Source organism: Pleurodeles waltl, unplaced genomic scaffold, assembly GCF_031143425.1.
Source record: "Pleurodeles waltl isolate 20211129_DDA unplaced genomic scaffold, aPleWal1.hap1.20221129 scaffold_187, whole genome shotgun sequence".
Lineage (NCBI taxonomy): Eukaryota > Metazoa > Chordata > Amphibia > Caudata > Salamandridae > Pleurodeles > Pleurodeles waltl.
Window position 1 is genome coordinate 334,464 of NW_027149893.1, and position 11,467 is coordinate 345,930.

Here is an 11,467-nt window from a genome sequence, read left to right on the forward strand (position 1 = left end):
GCCCTGTGAGTGCTCACCAAACTGTTGAAACCAGTGGTGGAACACCTACGCGGGAGGGGTATCCGCTTGATCCTCTATCTAGACAATATGATTCTTTTAGCACAAGATCAGTCCCTGCTGTTAACTCATCTGTCATGGGCGGTTGCTCTTCTTCAGGATCTGGGGTTTCTGATCAACCACAAGAAATCTTCCATGATTCTGTCACAGCAAACGGAGTCCTTAGGGTTCCAAGTGGATTCAGGCAAACCTCAATTGCTACCTCCTTCCCAGAAAATGAAATCGATCAAGAGAGAACTGAGAGTGACATTATCGAATCAGACGGTCTCTTCGAGATCCCTAGCTCGGATTGTGGGCCTACTTGCTTCTTCAATCCAAGCAGTTTTTCTGGGACCTCAGCATTACAGAGCCTTACAAAGACTGAAGATTCATTACCTTCAACAGGGCCTTTCCTACGATCATCTGGTTCCGTTACCTCTCGAAGCCCAAGAAGAACTCCAATGGTGGCTTTCTCACATGGAAGCCTGGAACGGCAGAGCCATTTTTAGAGTGTCACCAGAGATTGTGATAGAGTCCAATGCCAGTCATTTGGGTTGGGGAGCGAGATGTGGACAGTTCTTGACAGGAGGGCGGTGGTCATCCGAGGAGCTTCGGCTCCACATCAATTGCCTGGAACTATTAGCGGGTTCGATCGCCATCAGATCCCTCTCCCCGCTCAAGAGTAATTGTTGCATTCTCTTGAGGATGGACAATGTGTCCGCGGTGTGGTACATCAACCGCTTGTGAGGGACAAGGTCCCGCCTAGTGGCGAATACTGCCAGAGAATTTTGGCATCTCTGCCTATCACAAAAGATCATGGTGATAATGGAGTTTCTTCAGAGAAAAGACAATCAAGTGGCGGACTGGCACTCCCAGTTCCTGAAAGATTCCAGCGACCGGAAACTTCACCCATCTGTCTTTCAGAAGATCATGTATTTGCTGGGTCAGTGTCAGGTGGATCTGTTTATATCTCGTCTCAATGTTCAGATTCCAAACTTTTACAGCTGGAGAATGGATCCATTGATGCTGGCAACGGATGCATTTTTACAGGATTGGTCAACTCAAATGAATTATGCCTTTCCTCCATTTGCCATGATCCCAAGAGTAGCGGCGCTCACGCAACGCCAACTAGCATCTTTGATTCTCATCACTCCTGTGTCAAAGAGTCAACCATGGTTTCCATCTCTTCTGAAGCTGTCTATTGCTCTACCTCTTCAACTTCCGGTCTTCCCACAGCTCCTTCTGGACCCTGTGGGATCTCCTCATCCCCTTCTTCTGACAGGGCAGCTGACTCTTATGGCCTGGAAGATATCAAGAGACATACACAAGTGCAAGGTCTTTCGTCTTCAGCTGCCTCTTTTATACAACAAGCTTGGGCTCCATCCACCCGCAAAAGATACTTTTTGGCATGGAAAAAATGGGTGGGTTGGTGCCTTCGAGGGGAAGTGGATCCCATGGGATCCGAGATCGAAGACATCATAAACCTTTTTTGTCAGAATGCGCAGAAACAGGCTTATGCTACAGGTCAGTAAATAACTTTAGATCAGCTATTTCTGCAGGTCATGAATGGATAAATAATAAACCAGTAGGTCAACATCCTTTGTTATGAAAATTCCTTAAAGGGATCAGCGTGGCGAATCCTCCCAAACAACGTTATTTTCAACTGTAGGATGTACATATTGTGTTATTTTTTTGAGCGACTGGCCTGACAGTCTTTTGTTAACAATGAAACAACTATCAGCGAAGTTGACCATGTTGTTGTTTTTAATCCCATGGCACAGAGTTTCTGATGTGAGAGCTTTAGATTTAGCAGGTAGGTTATTCTCTCCTTCTAGAGTTTCGTTCGTTATTTCTAGACATACAAAATGCATGTCTAATTCTGTTGATTATCCTGCTTTTCCTCATAACGAAAATCTTTGTGTGGTTAAATGTTTAAAGGTTCATGAAGAGCACACAGCTAGTTATAGAATAGATCCTCGGACCTCTCCTGATTTCTATTCAAAAACCTTTTCGACCAGTCTCAGCCGCCACTTTGGCCCGCTGGATTCAGTGGGTAATGTCAGACGCAGGCATTGATGTATCTTTATATGGTGCTCATTCCACCAGAGGTGCTATGGCGTCAACAGCTTTTCTCTTGGTTTCTAGATTAAAAGACATTCTTCCAGCCGCTGATCGGTCCAGTGATTCCATGTTTAAAATGTTTTATTATAAGCCAGTGGTACATGTTTCTTATTTAGTGGTGGATCAGCTTTGAACCAGCATAATCGGAGCCTCCGGTCCTGACATAGAATACAAAATTGTCTAGCTTTGCGACAAGAATTTATGATTCTATTAAGGACACGGGGCGAGGATTATCCCACCCGTTGGGTCAAATATATTTATATTACGGATGTTTATTGCTTGTATTGCATTATTATGTAGGTTTTGTCTGTTGGAGTAGAATTGGATCTCATTTTTAGGGTCGAGCCTGCGCTAGCATGCGCTTGCACATGCGTATCGCTTGCAAGACTCTGTAGTAGTTAGAAAAGGGCTCGGAGCCCCGTCCATGTCACGTCAGTGTCTTTCATTGGTTCGTGGGCTTGCCTTTTAAAGTCTGCTTGCTTTCATTAGTGGAAGGCATGCATACGTCATGCCTTTTCCGGTGGTTAGCCTTCCTCGAGCGCAGCGACCAAGTACTGAAAACATATGAGGCTCACTGTTTTCAGTCCGGTTTATGGACTACTTTGTTAAGATGCTGAGACCATTGATTTCAATAAGGGAGTTTTATTCAAGGTAACCAACCCACAGCAGCACACCCTCTCAGACCGCCTCAACCGCCATGGAACCCACCCAGCTTCACGTCAATACCTGGAACACCAGTGTCATCGAGGTTCTAGGCTCCCCATGCTGGAACACCAGTGCCAACGAGGTTCCAGGCTCTCTAACATTCCCAGAACAACACAACACATCCCCCTCCCTTACACTAAATATACTAAAGGATAAAGAAGAACAATTAGAAAATAACAAGGTAAAACCTAACATAAAATGTGTATCAAAACATAATAATTCACAACGTAGGATGCATGCATAATAGGTGTTACAAGGTGTTAAAAAGTCAGGACCATAGTCTATGAAGTATCAGGATACATAGGGGGTCATTCTGACCCCGGCCAGGGTCGGCGGGAGCACCGCAGGGCATTCTGACCGCGGCGGTTCGGCAGCGGTCAGAAGAGGCAAACCGGCGGTCTCCCGCCGGTTTACCGCTGCCCTTAGAATCCCCCATGCCATGGGGGATTCTGACACCCCCTACCGCCATCCTGTTCCTGGCGGTTCGCCCGCCAGGAACAGGATGGCGGTAGGGGGTGCTGCGGGGCCCCTGGGGGCCCCGAAAAGTATTTCACTGTCTGCTAAGCAGACACTGAAATACGCGACGGGTGCAACTGCACCCGTTGCACCCCTGCAACTACGCCGGCTCAATTCTGAGCCGGCGTCCTTGTTGCAGGGGCATTTCCTCTGGGCCGGCGGGCGCTCTTTTGGAGAGCGCCCGCCGGCCCAGAGGAAATGTCTGAATGGCCGCCGCGGTCTTTTGACCGCGGTGCGGTCATTCAGCGGCAGTACCCTGGCGGACGGCCTCCGCCGTCCGCCAGGGTCAGAATGAGGCCCATAGTCTTTCAACCATAATGGTTTGGAGTGTATCCAGAAGGAAACTTTGGTGCGTGGTGACCCTTTCGATCCATTCAAGGAGTGACTTCCTCCCTGGTTTTCCAAGTTAGAGGAATCTTCTGCCAAATCACTCCATTTCACGATCCTGGACATGCTCCATGCATCCCCATTGTCAAGGATCACAATATTCTTTTTCACCTCTCTGATGCGGAATGGACCTTTGAAAGATGACTTACCTTTGGTTCTAAAACCAGGATTCTTCACCAACACCATGTCACCAATTTTCCACTTAACATTGGAAACACTATATTTAGAATCATAACGCAATTTGTATTTACGCTGATACCTCTCTCTAAGTTCAGGTGCCTTATTAAATTTCTTCTGATCAAGTTCATCCTGCCCCAAACTGTTTTTGAACCATGCCGGAAACAATTTAGTGCAACCCGACCTGCCCCTCATATACTCAAATGGGGCAATGTTAGTGATGCTATTAGGGGTATTGCGATGTGCCCACCACATGTCCCTAAGGAGATCAGCTAGAGGAACCCTGGATTCAATAGCTTCCTGCACACATGACTTCACCATTCTATTCATACGTTCAGCAAGACCATTGGCCTGGGGTAGATACAACGTTGTTTTCAAATGTACAATGGCTAAGGAGTCTAAAAAAACTTCATATCTTGAGATGTGAACTGTACACCATTGTCAGTGACTAAATGGCTAGGTATACCCTCTCGAGAGAATTCCTCCTTCAAGAACTCAATCACCGTTCTGATGTCTACCGAATTCACACATTTAGTCACCACCCATTTGGACGCATAATCCACCATGAGTATGACGTAGCGTTCATTCGTAGGCAGAAGATGGAAAGGACCCATAAAGTCAAGGCCCAGCTTAACCCAGGGTTTTTCAGGAATCACAACTAGAGAAAGTGGGGCTTTCACCATAACTTTGCTCTTGTCATTCCGTGCACAACTTACACAGTCTTTCACCACTGCTTCAGCATCACAATCCAACCCTGGCCACCAGTATACTGTTCTCAGTCTGGATTTGGTCAAATTCCTGCCCAACTGCCCCTCATGGGCCAAATTTATGATTTTACTCCTCACGCCCATAGGAGGTATAGATTTAGTACCTCTGAATAATTCACTTCCACTTAAAGAGAGCTCATCTCTCACATTCGAATACCCCTTCAGAGAGTCGGAAATATCCTTGTACTCTGGCCAACCTTTCACAATGAATTCGACAAGTTTATGCCTGTCAGAATCCAGATCCGCTGCTGACTTCCACTCCTCTTCATTTATGGCCTTCTCCCTCATCCAATTGACCACACCCTCATCATCAGACTCCTCACTACTGTCAATTGAAGATCGGGACAGCAAATCTGCTACTATATTCTTTGGCCCTGGTACATATTCCACAACAAAATTGTATTCCAATAATCCTTCCACCCACCTTCTTATCCTTGGCGTCAACTCTTCCCCTTTCTTAGAAGAAAATATTTGGACAAGAGGCCTGTGATCTGTCCTCACCACAAAAGGTAAGCCCCACAAATAAAATTTGAAATGCTTAACCGCCCACATACACGCAACGGCCTCTCTTTCTATAACCGAATAATGCTGCTGAGCCTCCCTGAGGGAACGGGAAGCAAAAGCGATTACTTTCTCTTCCTGGTCTACCCTTTGGATTAAGACTGCCCCTAAACCTTTGACACTGGCATCTGTGTACAAGAAGGTTTTAGCACACGTATCAAAATACCCCAAAGCGGGCATCTTCCCAATGCAGTTCTTCACAAAAGTGAACGCAGCCATACACTCCGCCGTCCAAATGAAATCGCACCCCTTCTTTAAGAGAGATCTCAAGGGTTGAGTCACACTTGAAAAGTTGGCAATGAATTTGGAGTAATACTCCGCCAACCCTAGAAAAGATCTCACACCATCCTTGTCTTTGGGTTCAGGTGCTCGGACTATGGAATCAACTAGTTCCAACTGGGGCCTGATTCCCTCACCAGATATAGGGCCAGATGTAGCAAAGGGTTTTACCCATTCTGTGTCTATGGGAAAATCTATTGGTACATATGGCCCATAGTATGGCCCAGATAAGTCACTGAAGTGACCCTGAACGCGCACCTTTCTTTCTTCACAGTAAGACCACCCCTGGCTAACTTACTCAAAACTTCCCTTAGAATTTTGTCATGCTCATTCACAGTTTTGCCATGAACCAAAATATCTTCCTGAAAACATAAGGTACCAGAAATTCCCTCTAAGACCCTCTTCATAATCCGTTGGAAACAGGCGGCCACAGAGGACAGCCCAAAAGGCATCCTCAAAAATTGGTAGGCCCCCAACGGCGTTACAAAGGAGGTGAGGTGTCTAGACTCAGGATGTAAAACGATTTGATGATAAGCCGAGGATAGATCCAACACACTGAACACTTTCGAGCCACCCAAACACGACAACTCTTCCGAAATGTTAGGTAAAGGTTGGCGATCTACCCGTATATGCATATTCAGATCTCTAAGGTCTACACACATGCGGATCTGCCTCCCATTGTCCTTCGGTGCCAGGACAACAGGGGCCATCCATTCGGAAGATTCTATCTCTTCAATTACCCCTGCCTTCAATAACTTGTTCAATTCCGCCCTTAGGGGTTCTAACATCAACTTAGGTACTCTTCTGGCTTTATGCACAGAAGGGACTGCATTTTTCTTCAGTATGATCTTGTGCTCAAAATTAGTCAGACAACCCAATTCCTCACTAAACACTCCTGGGAATTCCTTACAAATCTCTAGAGTAACATTCTCATCATTCACCACCATGACTTGGTGTTCAGAATTAGGGTCTAACTTAATTCCCATGTCCCGCTGGTGTCACCAACCTAGAAGATTATTACCCTGTTTCGCTAGATAGGCTTTCCCTATAGTGGTCTTATTTTGAAATTGGATATTCATGATTTTGTACCCAATCACTTCTATTTTGGCACCACCATAGCTGACTGGGTTAATATCAGGTTTAATCAAGGAGTCAGGATCCTCCCCGAAGATTACTTGCCAGTTTTTTTCACCTACCATGGTGTAGGGAGATCCAGAGTCTGCTAAGACTGTAACTGTTTTACCATCAAGTCTAATAGTGCACTCAGGCATAATTACGGGTCCCTCGTCCACCATTCCAGTGTTGCCCCCAACCTGGTCAACATCATGTTCCACACACAAAACCATCTTGTTAACATTCTCAGTCACCGAATCTATGTTGCATTTGTCATTATTACAGACCCTTGCATAGTAGCCCTTCTTCCCACACTTCCTACACAATGAATTACGCGAAAAGAAATTTGAGCTATTCGCTGCATGTCACGTGTTGCCACAGCGGTAACAACGCAGATGCTTAATTTCTCTCCTCTTCTCCTGAGTCGATGCCTGTATCCTATTGTCATTGCCAATTCTTAGTACCTCTTCCTGGACGCGTGGTGCCTGTACCATGCACAGATTTTCCCCTTCTGGGTGGTTCATCTCCTTGATCCAGTTGTTGGTACTCTCCAACTATTCAACAATTGCAATAGCTTCCCTCAAGTCGGGGTTCTTCGTCAACAGTTTCTCTTGAACTCTCTTGTTATTTGTGCAACGCACTAATTGGTCACAAATAAGAGAATCCGTGATATCTCCAAAGTCACAAGTGCATGCTAATGTGCGTAAAGCAGCAACAAAATTACCAACACTCTCAGCGTTACCTTGGGACCTTGCAAAAAAATGTGTGTCTTTCCAAAACAACATTGAGCTTAGACTCAAAGTGTGCCGCCAGCATCGCTACAGACATTTCATAGATGTCTCTGGGTTCACCTTCCGCCCCCCGATGGTTAGGGTTTCTAGACTATCATAAATGTTCCTGCCTTTGATTCCCAGATTGTGGAATAAAATAGCCTGTTTCCTAGCGGGAGAGAATTTTTCTCGCCCTATGGCTATTAAATAGGAGTCAAAAAGGTTCTTCCAACGTTTCCAAGGAAGAATTGGGTCCCCTTTGTCTGATAAAAAAGGGGGTGGTTGAGACATCGTGGGCGTAGCCATGATGTGTTAACAGTAGAACACTCAATAGATTTGCAGAGAAGGACAAGAATAGTATGTGTAATATTTATAACGTCTGTTTCAGAAGCAATCAAGTAGAATCATAAACCCAACTGGCCTGAATTGGGATAATACAAAAAAAATTAACAGACCAGTGTTCAGAGGAGAAGAGGAGACAAGAGAAAAAACAAAAATTCTTAACTAGTGGAAAAACATCAATGTGGGAAAACAGTGTGCGGTCTAGTCTTTTTCCCACAATGCACAACCTTGGGCACGCGCGCGAACACAACAATGTGGAAAAAGGTGTGCAGTCTAGTCTTCTGACCGTGTTCAACTTTGAGCACGCGCATGACGTCGCGCCCTGGTAACGTGCCTCATTCAGCACACGAAAAACGCGAGGCGCGCAAAGGAGCGCCTGCATTTACCTCGCTCTCGCGGGCCCTTGAAAAAACAATAAGGCAAAATACCGGGCCCAGAATTGAGGAAACCCCAGGATGTCCAGTGTTCAGTATGTGCCTTCGGGCACCAGCCGCTCCGCAACACTTGTCCACCGAGATTTCGGTGCGGTAGGACACCAAGACCAAAACTGCCGCCGGAGTTCTTGGCAACGGTCGCTGAGACTCTGGATTGTCCTGCGTTGCGCTCACTGGGACTCAGGGTAAAGCAGCTGAAAAGCTGGGACAGTCACCGCTCCGACCACTTCCTTGAGACCTAGCCAATGTCGGGCACAGGATACAGCCTGACCAGTCATCGGTAGAACTGGTACGCACCACTCCGACCACTCCCTTGAGGTCCAGCCAATGTCGGGCACCGCTCTCCTGCAGGTAAGGATCCGTGGGTTCTGGGTTGGTTTTACCTCGTCGCCAGTGTTAAGATGCTGAGACAATTGATTTCAATAAGGGAGTTTTATTCAAGGTAACCAACCCACAGCAGCATTCAACCGCCATGGAACCCACCCAGCTTCCCGTCAATACCTGGAACACCTGTGTCATCGAGGTTCCAGGCTCCCCATGCTGGAACACCAGTGCCAACGAGGTTCCAGGCTCTTTAACATTCACAGGACAACACAACATACTTTTTCTCTTTTTTTGCAGCGCGATCTCGCTGGGCAGATGTCAAGCGTTTTGCATGACATCGACCCTGTTACATAGTTTGCCGGTTACATAGCTAATTGCACTTTTGCCGATAGGTTTCGCTATGAGTGAACTGTAGCAGCGCGATTGCGCTCTTTTTTTCTATTTAATGGTGCAAGAAAAATCCAGTTGGGAGTTTACAACTGCTAATAGCTCTTACTCAGAGAAATTCGAGACCCATTGCATTGCAAATGCTTGTTTCTTTTCATACTGGAACTGATTCCAAACAGGCGTAAAGATTTGTGGATCTTCCATGTTTCGTTGTTGGCAAGAGCTGTCGATAAGTCTTTTTGATGTTGAAGTTATCCAGGAGGATCATGTCCAGAACTGTTCATCTGAGAGTGGTATTGGCTTTACAAAGAAAGAGGAAGTCAGATGGTGCCTTTCTAGTTTATAGACTGTGTTGGACTACTATTGGTGCGTTATGCGAGGGGCGGGGTTCAAAGCCTCATGCTAGTGTGTTTAAGGGGATCGCCGACCCGCCGCGCAGAAGAGGAAAAAACCTCACACTCGCGAGAATGCAAGGAAAAAGGCGCACTGAGTGATCGGGAAAGGGAAAAGGTCCTTGACCCCGCGGGTGGCTTAACTGCACAAGAGCAGGACCGCAAGCGTGTCCAAAATCAAAGGCCCAGAAACCGAGCGCCGTTCAGCCCTGCTCCTGCTCCACAGTCCTAGTACACACAATAAAAAACAACAATACAAGATAATTGTTTTAATAAGAGAAAAATGTGACTTAACTCCGGCTGTGCAGCAGCAAATAAAGAGAAAGGACAATTGTTATGGTGACTCTTACAGTGAGGGGCTAACCTGGGATGTGTCAGGCTGGACTACAGGTGTTCATGGGAGTTGTAGTTTTTCATTTTCTGTAAACATATTGGCTGCTGTTTTTATTGAATGTAAAGAAAGAGAAGCATAATCCTCGCCTCCGTGTCCTTAATAGAATTGAAAATTCTTGATGTGGTAGCTACAAATTTTTTGTATTCCTGTCGCAAAGCTAGAACATTTTGTATCCTCTGCATTACTTTATGATGAGTCTAAATTGCCATTATACAAAGTTCCGATCCTCACCAGCAGGGACATTAATCACCAGTTATCTTGAGATTTTGATAGTTTCATGAAAATTGCTGGACGCACAAGGAAGTTCGCCCACTTTTAAGGTATTTTTAAACACAGCGCCCCCACCAAAGTCAGCGCCAGGTGCGGCTGCACCGGTCGCACAGCCCAAAAGCCAGCCCCGGCATTGGTATTGCCCTGTTTGTATTACTCGTCATTCTACGAAGCCACTGGAACATAGGCATCCTTATTTAAACAACTGGTTGTTTGCTGTGAGATTTAACCATCCAGGCAGTTAGAATTAATTTGCCCCTTTCAGGGTTTATTTTTAGGGATGGGAGGATTTGCAAACAGTTTACATATGGAATAGGTGTAATTTACATGAGAATTATGCCTATTCCGCCAAGTAAGCTTGTGGGGTTGTCTCTGTCCAGGAGCCATGCTCTAGTACTGAATGTCACGCGAGATACATGCTCAGTGCATCTCCCTGTGTATTTTTAAATTTACAAGATGAGCATCTCTAGCACAAGTCACGTGGCAGCAGCCACATTCTAGGCTCTCAGATCCGCAAAATATTTCTCCAAACCAGTTTCCTGAAAGCAAAAATTACACGAACTGGAAGCACAATTTAAAAATACTCATGAGTACACCTCAAAAAGTCTGTCTCTGTGCACTGTTCAGCATCAGTCACACATCACCTCTTGCAGGGTCACCGCGGGCTCTAAGATGAACTCCTGACCCCCGCCCGGTTGTCCTCTAGGGCAGGATCTAAACAGCTGCTCACGTTTGTGGATTTAAAGATCTGTAAACATTCCTCACGCTCCTCTCCGCCTGTGGATATAAATGCTCCGCAGCTCTTGAGATTGAGGGGCTTCTCCTCCTCTCCGCCCCTTCTGGGGGCTGATCTTGGAAGCTCCGCGGTTCCCCTCAGCAGCTCCGCGGTCCCCCTCAGCAGCTCCGCGGTCCCCCTCAGCAGCTCCGCGGTCCCTCTAACACCGACCCTGCGGTACCCCGGGGGTCCACGGGCTGCTGTGATCGACACGACCACAGAAGAGGGTAAATCTCACTGAGTGAGAAGATATCTTTAGTTCTAAGTTAAAACCAGGCTCATGTGTACTTCGTTATCAAAGCAACATTGTTTTTCCACCAAGATAAAAAAAATCCTAAGCGTATAATTTAAAAGAAACTTATTTAGGTGTTAAAAATATGTATGTCATGAATAAATTATGTGCGCCAGCCGGGAATCGAACCCGGGTCGCAAGAATGGGAATCTTGCATGATACCCCTACACTACTGGCGCGGATGGTCATTCAGTAGCATCTGCAGTGTGTCAGCTCTGGCAGGAAAGTGCCATATCTCAGTGTTTTTTGGGGTACAATTATTGACTTGACTCTTACACTCTACTAGGCGCTAGTAAACTACTTACAATTAATACCTTTTTTAAGTGAAACAAGGAAGCAGATTATTTATTTATTTAATTAAGTGACTATGAAAGTGGATGAACTGAAGGAAGTTTAGAACAAACACCAACGTGGACATTGACGTA

General features: G+C 46.0%; 1 non-coding gene across 1 annotated transcript; it reads right to left on the reverse strand.

Annotated features, from left to right (window-relative positions):
- Positions 1 to 11,150: 11,150 nt before the first annotated feature.
- TRNAG-CCC (transfer RNA glycine (anticodon CCC)) lies at positions 11,151 to 11,221 on the reverse strand. The gene has a single exon. It is a non-coding gene; the product is annotated as a tRNA-Gly (tRNA).
- Between the last annotated feature and the right edge of the window lie 246 nt (positions 11,222 to 11,467).